Here is an 8,960-nt window from a genome sequence, read left to right as displayed (position 1 = left end):
AACTGGTGTGCATGCATGTGGCATGTGATTAGAGATTACAGTGAGCCTCATTTTCACATGTTAAATATTCATTTCTGTCTGAATGGCCAAGAGTGTGTCTGGAAGGAGAACAAGGGATTAGAATGGAGCAGTTTGGTCAGATCAGATCAGGACTGAGATATTAAAGAGAGTCCATTTAGCTCATTTAATAATTCTGGTGCAGCTTTGTTGTACTGGTAACATATCTCTGTCTCATTCTCAACGTGCACGCTCCATCACACCCCAATGTAACTAAGTGCAGCCAGCAAGTTAAAATGAACAGGTCTCTGTTGCTTCCCTGAAAAATAGGGTATGAACATCTACAACATAATTAGAACAATTCACATTATTCAATTATGAAACCATTTTTTAAAAATCAGGAGGGGCAAACGTCTAAATATCAAAACCAAATAACTAAAAATCCCTGTTAAAAAGAACTCTGACCCAAAATTACCAAAGTCAACAGTCATATGCAAGTAGGGGTGTGCAATACATACAAAAAAATTATATCTTCATATTTAATGTCATTTTACTGGTAACAGTGCATTTTTTTCTGTTATGGAGGGCTGATTTTCATTTTCCTAATATTTTGTGCAGTGGTTGGTTAGTTTCCCAGTGACAGAAATAAACGATTCAATTACTTTTTGCAAAGTAAGTGACATACTCTATAAAGTCAGTTTGCAATTATGATATTTTTATGGACTTTACACATCGCACACCTCCATTTGCAAGCTGCTTAAAGTATTTTTTTTACTATTTATCAGCTAAATTCCCTGAAGTTCCATATATGAAATATGCTTTACCAAGTAATATTTACGTTAAACATTATGTTCTGCTAAACAAGCTCTTAGATCAATATAGTGCAGCCTGTCAATGTCCCTGAATCCTGAACTCTAGTCTCATGACACACCATCTAATCTATTTGCAAAGCAAATAAGATTTATATTAAATATTATATTCTACTAAATAAAGAGCTCGTAGATCAATATAGTGCAACCTGACGATGACCCTGAAACCTGAACTCTACAGTATACTCATGACACATCATCTAATTTATGTGCAAAGCCACATAGCTGTAAACTAAAACCATTCAATAAAACTTGTCCTTTTTGGTTGGAGTTCAATATCCATATATAGTCAGGTAAAATATCCATGGTGTTAGTTCATCCGCTCCAGTTGCTCTACAGTGTCTCTCAGATCCTCCACGACAATGTCCACATCTTCACGGGAGGTACATCTACCCACACTGATCCTCAAAGCGTTGGTAGCCACATGATATGGAATCCCACAGCTTAGAAGAATATGGGAAGGTCTAAGGAAATGAGAGCACATGACCAAATTGCCGCAAAAAACATTAAGGATTTTCCACGTACTGATCCGTCTAGAGCACAGTACATTTACATTTAATCATTTAGCAGGCGCTAAATGTACTGTACTCTAGACAGTACAGTACACTTGTGTACTTGTGCAGTACACTTGTGCACAAGCCTATATAGTCAGCGTACAGGATGGATGTGTTCGCTACATTTGTTTTTGAGTGCTCTACTTATTTAGACACTTGAAAATGTTAAGGATTTGATACTACACTGGTGAAAATTCACACTTGTCCTTATACAAAAAAAGAAATTATATTGACTTCAAACTTTTTCAGTGACTACGTTTACATGGACATCAGTAATCTAATTATTTACCTTATTCTGAATAAGACAATATTACGATTAAGGTGTTCACACGAGTTGCTTTTAGAATATTCCTTTCATGTTCCCGTTTTACATGTTATAGTACATAGTGGCACACGTCATTACATTACCACGCAACGCCATCCGACGTCCCCTCCAGAATTTCATGTATAAACATATAGTTAGTCTTCGTTATGATGCCATATACAGTTTTGGGTGTTTCATTTTTAACATTCAATAAAACTTGTCCTTTTTGGTTGGAGTTCAATATCCATATATAGTCAGGTAAAATATCCATGGTGTTAGTTCATCCGCTCCAGTTGCTCTACAGTGTCTCTCAGATCCTCCACGACAATGTCCACATCTTCACGGGAGGTACATCTACCCACACTGATCCTCAAAGCGTTGGTAGCCACATGATATGGAATCCCACAGCTTAGAAGAATATGGGAAGGTCTAAGGAAATGAGAGCACATGACCAAATTGCCGCAAAAAACATTAAGGATTTTCCACGTACTGATCCGTCTAGAGCACAGTACATTTACATTTAATCATTTAGCAGGCGCTAAATGTACTGTACTCTAGACAGTACAGTACACTTGTGTACTTGTGCAGTACACTTGTGCACAAGCCTATACAGTCAGCGTACAGGATGGATGTGTTCGCTACATTTGTTTTTGAGTGCTCTACTTATTTAGACACTTGAAAATGTTAAGGATTTGATACTACACTGGTGAAAATTCACACTTGTCCTTATACAAAAAAAGAAATTATATTGACTTCAAACTTTTTCAGTGACTACGTTTACATGGACATCAGTAATCTAATTATTTACCTTATTCTGAATAAGACAATATTACGATTAAGGTGTTCACACGAGTTGCTTTTAGAATATTCCTTTCATGTTCCCGTTTTACATGTTATAGTACATAGTGGCACACGTCATTACATTACCACGCAACGCCATCCGACGTCCCCTCCAGAATTTCATGTATAAACATATAGTTAGTCTTCGTTATGATGCCATATACAGTTTTGGGTGTTTCATTTTTAATTTACTGAAAGCTTCAAGTGCAGTTAATTATTTGTCACGCTATACGTGCAAGCGGACTACGGCGTTGTTTAAGCCATTCTTTTGGCTTGTTCATTTCATTCATCACAGCACACCTCGCTTTTTCAGACCGATGAGCTTTGTAAAAATCTACGCGTTTCAAAAAGGCGGGGCATAGAGGAGAAACAATAATGTACAGTATGTGGAAAATAATGTTTTTTTTTTTACTTTAAACCGCATAAACACATTTCATTACACCAAATACACAAAATAATGTTCTTTTTAGCAGCATCATATGACCCCTTTAAGTCGCTGGGGTATATTTGTAGCAATAGCCAAAAATACTTTGTATGGGTCAAAATTATAGATTTTTCTTTTATGCCAAAAGTAAGTAAAGATCATGTTCCGTGAAGATATTTCGTAAATTTCCTACTGTAAATATATTAAAACGTAATTTTTGATTAGTAATATGCATTGCTAAGAACTTCATTTGGACAACTTTAAAGGCACAATATGTCATTTTCACCGCTAGAGAACATTTGGGATAATGTAAGTACACAAGTCAGCAAAATATATAACACTGTTCTAGTGGTTTTTGGATATTTTAATAAAAAAATCGTACATATAGTGCCTTTAAAGGCGATTTTCTCAATAGTTCGATTTTTTTGCACCCTCAGATTCCAGATATTCAAATAGTTGTATCTCAGACAAATATTGTCATATCCTAACAAACCATACATCAATGGAAAGCTTATTTATTCAGCTTTCAGATTATGTATGAATCTCTATTTCGAAAAATTTACCCTTATGACTGGTTTTGTGGTCCAGGGTCACAAATAATGTTACCCATGTTAAATGCACAAACATTAAATTATTTAATCCATTAATTAAGAAATTAAGTAATAAATAAATGATTATAATACATAGTGCGTTTTACCTTTCCCAGACCGGCTATCATTGCTGTGTTCTCAGTTCTGAGAAATAAAGAGATAACAACAGTATTGATTTTAGAATCAGTAACATGCTTGTTTTAATTCTGTTCAATAATTCATCATCCATACAAAACCCCACCATACAATAAACCATGTCATACCCTGGTCTGAAATTGCGCTCTTGTCCTCCTCCAAAAAACAGAGGATAAACCGGAGTTGTGGTTCCAGGATCATTCACAAACAAAGCGCCAATTCGAGGGCCATAAAACTGAAACATACCATCGACAGGATTGCCATCTCTAATTTTCTTCGCTTAGAGAGAGATGATATATCAAAAGTGTCTCTTGTTACTTACCTACAATGGTAATATAGTCTACTCCCAGCTCATGTGCATCCACTCATATCTTTCCAATAGCCTGTGCTGCATCGGTGTGCAGGAGGATTCTGGGAGCTGATGCTGCCCTCTGTTTGTTTACTTCCCTCACCCTCTGACAAATATCCTTAATTGGCTGTTGAAAGGACAATCCCAGTGGTTACTTTCAGTGTTTATGCTAAATCATGGCCAAAAAAACTACTGTATTTTTATTGGCAGAGCAAAAATTAACTAGCCATACTGTGTCTATAATATAAGTTGATCTTTATTAACATCATGTTTATAAAATTATGTATACAAGCAATATCATGCTCACAATTAAGCCTCGTCCCAATGGCCAAAACACAGTCGTGTGATTGTTTAACTATGAAATAGTTCAATACATTATTGAGACTGTAATCAAGGTAACATTCTCACCATAATAATGCCTGTCTCATTATTGGCCAGCATGATCGACACCAAGCAGGTGGTGGGACAAATCGCTGCAATGACATCCTCGACCTCCACCCGTGCCGTCACCTTGGAAATGGGCACAAATGTAACATCAACAACGAGAACCCAATCAGGTCCAATCAGACCACAAAGATCTTTGGTAATATTCATATGTTAATACAGATAGCAATACAGTAGCAAACTAAAGTATTGTACACTTCCTAAAACAACATCTTTAGAGAACAATGCTTCCATTTAAAGTTTTAGAGAGAAAACATATGCCTGTTGACCTGCTTTGCCCTCTTTCAACAAGTGTTTAGCTGTGAGTTTGATGGGGTCGTGCTCTACACTAGAGATGATAATATGGGGCAGGGAGCCTCTTCCATTTAGCTGCTTGCTGTTCGTGTCTCCCTGTGCAGAAGTCTTGCTCTTCCTGAAGTGCTCCACGGCTGTGTGAAACACCAGATTATTGGCCTGAAAGTCCAGGGAAAAAAGAGAGCTTAAATAAAGATACAGTGGAAGTAAAAGTCCTCTCACATGACTTTCACCAGGGATTCCATGAACCGCTCAACACAAGCGGCATGCACCATTAGGACCGACACATGAAGGGTTAATAATGTTAAGAGCTGTTCACACCACGATGAATGTTTGGCATTAAAATGCATATTCACGCTCTAACAGCAGATAAAAAAAGCAAAAATACCTCAGGTTAATCCAGGACACAAAGCGCTATGTAACATTACGTTACTGACACCCGCTTGTTTACATGTAAACATTTTTGCATTTGCTATGGTTTTTATCAGGCAACACCAAATACAACTGTACAATGACAAGGAGACAATGATATTTAAAGGAATAGTTCACTCAAAAATTTTTAATTCTTTCATTAATTACGCACCCTCATTTCGTTCCAAACCTGTGCTTCGTTAATCTTCAGAACACAAATTAAGATATTTTTGATGAATTTGATGAATCAATGCTCAGAAACGTAGCAATGACATTGTTAAAATAATCCATGTGACATCAGTGGTTCAACCGTAATTTTACGAAGCTACGAGAACACTTTTTGTGCACAAAGAAAACAAAAATAACGACTTTATTCAACAATTTGTTTCCTCCGTGTCACCATCTTTTTAGATAACTAGATAACAATCTCAGACAGGTTTGTTCAATACTTTGCCAAGTCTTCTTAGGTAAATGGAAACCCTACTTAAAGAGGTTGTTCCACATTATTAAGCAAGTCACAGTTCTCATGCGATATGGTGAGGAAGAAAGATCTCTCTGAAGATGAAAAGTATGAAACAAAACAATGTCTTGCAAAAGGCATCAAAACAAATAATATTTTGCAAAAAGCATATAGAGATTATTGAATGGTCAAAAGATTTGTGAGTGACTTAGAGCACAGAAGATCTTGGTCAGATAAAGATTTATTAAGGAGAGTTTCTGTCAAACAAATGAACTGTATTGTAATGCCAGCAGTACAAAAGCCACTGCTGAGCAGCGGACAGGTGTTTAAAGCTACTGGAGTCTCAAGATCCTCTTCATACAGACTGGCAGTTGTGTGTAAAGCTGCGTTTCAGTCACTGCTAACCGACCCTCACAAAGAGAAACCTGCACAGTGGCTGTAGAAACACATTTTCACACTGTTTAGCACCATGGTATTATTTATGCAACATGGGATAGTGTGTTGTCCAGCATGAAAATCCTTTATTTTATACCACAGTGTATTGCCCCGGCTACATTTCTGAGCGTTTATTCCCTGTCTTGTCCCTGTACTAGTGTGATTCTCTGCCGCCTGCCCCGACCCTCGCTCTGTTACTGTTTATTCTCCTGGATTATCCCTGCTGTTCGTGACGCTGTTGACTGATTACTGCCTGTTTAACTCTGCCTTTGATTCGAATAAAGCTGCAAATGGATCCGCATGCCTCTGACTCTTCGTTACAGAAGACTTCGCCAACCACGGAACCAGCAGTGATCTATCAGCTAACCACCGAGGTTTCTGCCCAGGCCTCCATGTTAGCGTCTCATCAACAACACCTGCAACGACTCACCGCGCTCACGGAGGAGATGGTGAGGATGCTACAAGCACCTTTCGCGTCGCCATGCCTGAGCCGAGCATTCCTCCATCCGTTCCGTCACAAACGGTTTCCAGTCCCAGTCACTCGTCGACCAGCCCACGTCTGGCTCTCCCCGAGAAGTTTGACGGCTCACCGGAAAGATGTAAGGGCTTTTTATTACAATGCTCCATGTTTGTAGATCAACAACCGCAGTTCTACCCCACCGACGATAGTCGGGTTTCATTTGTCGCTCCCCTGCCATGATGAGGGGAGGACCCTCGAACAGTTCATTGAGCTCTCCATCCGCATTGATAATCTAATGCGGGCACAACGTCCACCTCGCCAATTTCCTGTGTATCCTCCAGCTGCCACAGCTCCCGTTGAATCGAAACCCATGCAGATTGGTTTCACTCGCCTCACCAATGAGAAACGAGAGAGAAGAATGCGGAATCGGCTCTGTCTCTGCTGCGGCCTATCCGGCCATATGAGAGCCTCCTGTCCTACCCGACCTGCCGCTCGAAGTTACGCTACGGTGCCAATTTCCTGTGTATCCTCCAGCTGCCACAGCTCCCGTTGAATCGAAACCCATGCAGATTGGTTTCACTCGCCTCACCAATGAGAAACGAGAGAGAAGAATGCGGAATCGGCTCTGTCTCTGCTGCGGCCTATCCGGCCATACCTGCCGCTCGAAGTTACGCTACGGTGAGTGCCACTCCTGATTCCATTAACTGTTTAGAAGTTCCCATTGCTTTAACGTTTAATGATAAGTGCACAGAGACCATAACATTGATAGATTCGGGGGCTGCAGGGAATTTCATTGACATCGGGTTTGCCAATACTCATAACTTCCCTCTTTTTCCATGTGAATCCCGAGTGGCAGTGGCAGCCTTAGATGGACATCCTCTGGGCACAGGACAGATCAAGTTCATAACCCAGGATCTGTGTCTGCGGTCCTTCAGTCTTCCAGGATTTCATTAACAATGTTTTCCGGGACATGCTGAACCAGGGGGTCATAGTCTACATCGATGACATCTTGATCTATTCAGATACCATGGAATCACATGTGCAGCACGTGCGGGCAGTTCTTCAGAGGTTCATTGACAACCAGCTATACGCCAAGATTGGGAAATGGGAGTTCCACCAGACAGTCACCTCTTTTCTTGGTTACATCATTAGCGCTGAGGGGGTAGCGATGGATGACAGGAAGGTGCACTCTGTGCTCAACTGGCCTCAACCGACGACAGTAAAGGAACTCCAGCGCTTCTTGGGCTTTGCTAATTTCTATAGACATTTCATTCGGGACTTCAGCACCATTGCAGCACCTCTCACCTCCATGCTAAAGGGAGAGAAGCGACGGCTACTTTGGTCACCATCGGCCACCAGGACATTTCAACGGCTAAAGGAACGCTTCACCTCCGCGCCCATTCTTCACCATCCTGACCTTGAAGTAGAGTTCTTCGTGGAGGTGGATGCATCCAACACAGGCATTGGAGCCATACTCTCCCAGCATCAGGGTAATCCCCCCAAACTCTTTCCCTGTGCCTTCTACTCTCGTAAACTCAACTCTGCAGAACAGAACTACGATGTGGGAGATTGGGAACTTCTAGCCACGAAGGCAGCATTGGAGGAATGGCGTCACAGGTTGGAGGGGGCCAAACTTTCCTTTGTTGTGATGACTGATCACCATAACCTCGAGTACCTCAGATCGGCCAAACGACTCAATCCATGGCAGGCAAGATGGTCCCTGTTTTTCACACGTTTCAATTTCAAGGTAACCTATCGTCCAGGCTCAAAGAATTCCAAGGCAGATGTTCTCTCCAGGCAGTTCAAAGCAGCTCAGATCCCTCCGTCCAAGGAACCCATCATCCCCTCTAGCCTCATTCTCGCTCCTGTTCAATGGGACATTATGATAGAGATTGCAGAGGCTCAGATCGATGAACCCTCTCCGCCAGAATGTTCCCCCGATCGTACCTATGTTCCCACTAGCCGTCGTCAGCGTGTGATTCAATGGGTCCATAACTCCCCCAGCGCAGGTCACCCCGGAATTACAGCCACTGTTCAACTCATCTCCAACCGGTTCTGGTGGTCCACTCTCCAGGCGGATACCATAAACTTTGTTCGTCAGTGTACCAATTGTAACGTCTCCAAATCTTCCCACCAGGTCTTCTTCAGCCACTTCCGGTTCCCCAACGGCCATGGTCACACATAGCTATAGACTTTGTTACTGATCTCCCCAGGTCAAGGAACTATACCACCATCCTAACGGTCATTGATCGTTTCTCAAAGGCATGCTGTCTCATATCCCTTAGTAAACTCCCCACAGCCTTTGAAACAGCAGAGGTACTCTTCGAACAGGTCTTCCGTTTTTACGGTCTCCCTGAGGACATTGTCTCGGACCGTGGTCCTCAGTTCACTTCC

General features: G+C 41.1%; 1 pseudogene; it reads right to left on the bottom strand.

Annotated features, from left to right (window-relative positions):
- Positions 1 to 2,078: 2,078 nt before the first annotated feature.
- LOC107593182 (selenocysteine lyase-like) overlaps positions 2,079 to 8,960 on the bottom strand; it is a 14,165-nt pseudogene continuing 7,283 nt past the window's right edge.

Source organism: Sinocyclocheilus grahami, unplaced genomic scaffold (genome assembly GCF_001515645.1).
Source record: "Sinocyclocheilus grahami isolate Dianchi unplaced genomic scaffold, SAMN03320097.WGS_v1.1 scaffold166.1, whole genome shotgun sequence".
NCBI lineage: Eukaryota > Metazoa > Chordata > Actinopteri > Cypriniformes > Cyprinidae > Sinocyclocheilus > Sinocyclocheilus grahami.
Note: the sequence above shows the minus strand (reverse complement) of the source record. Positions and strands in the feature narration are given on the sequence as shown.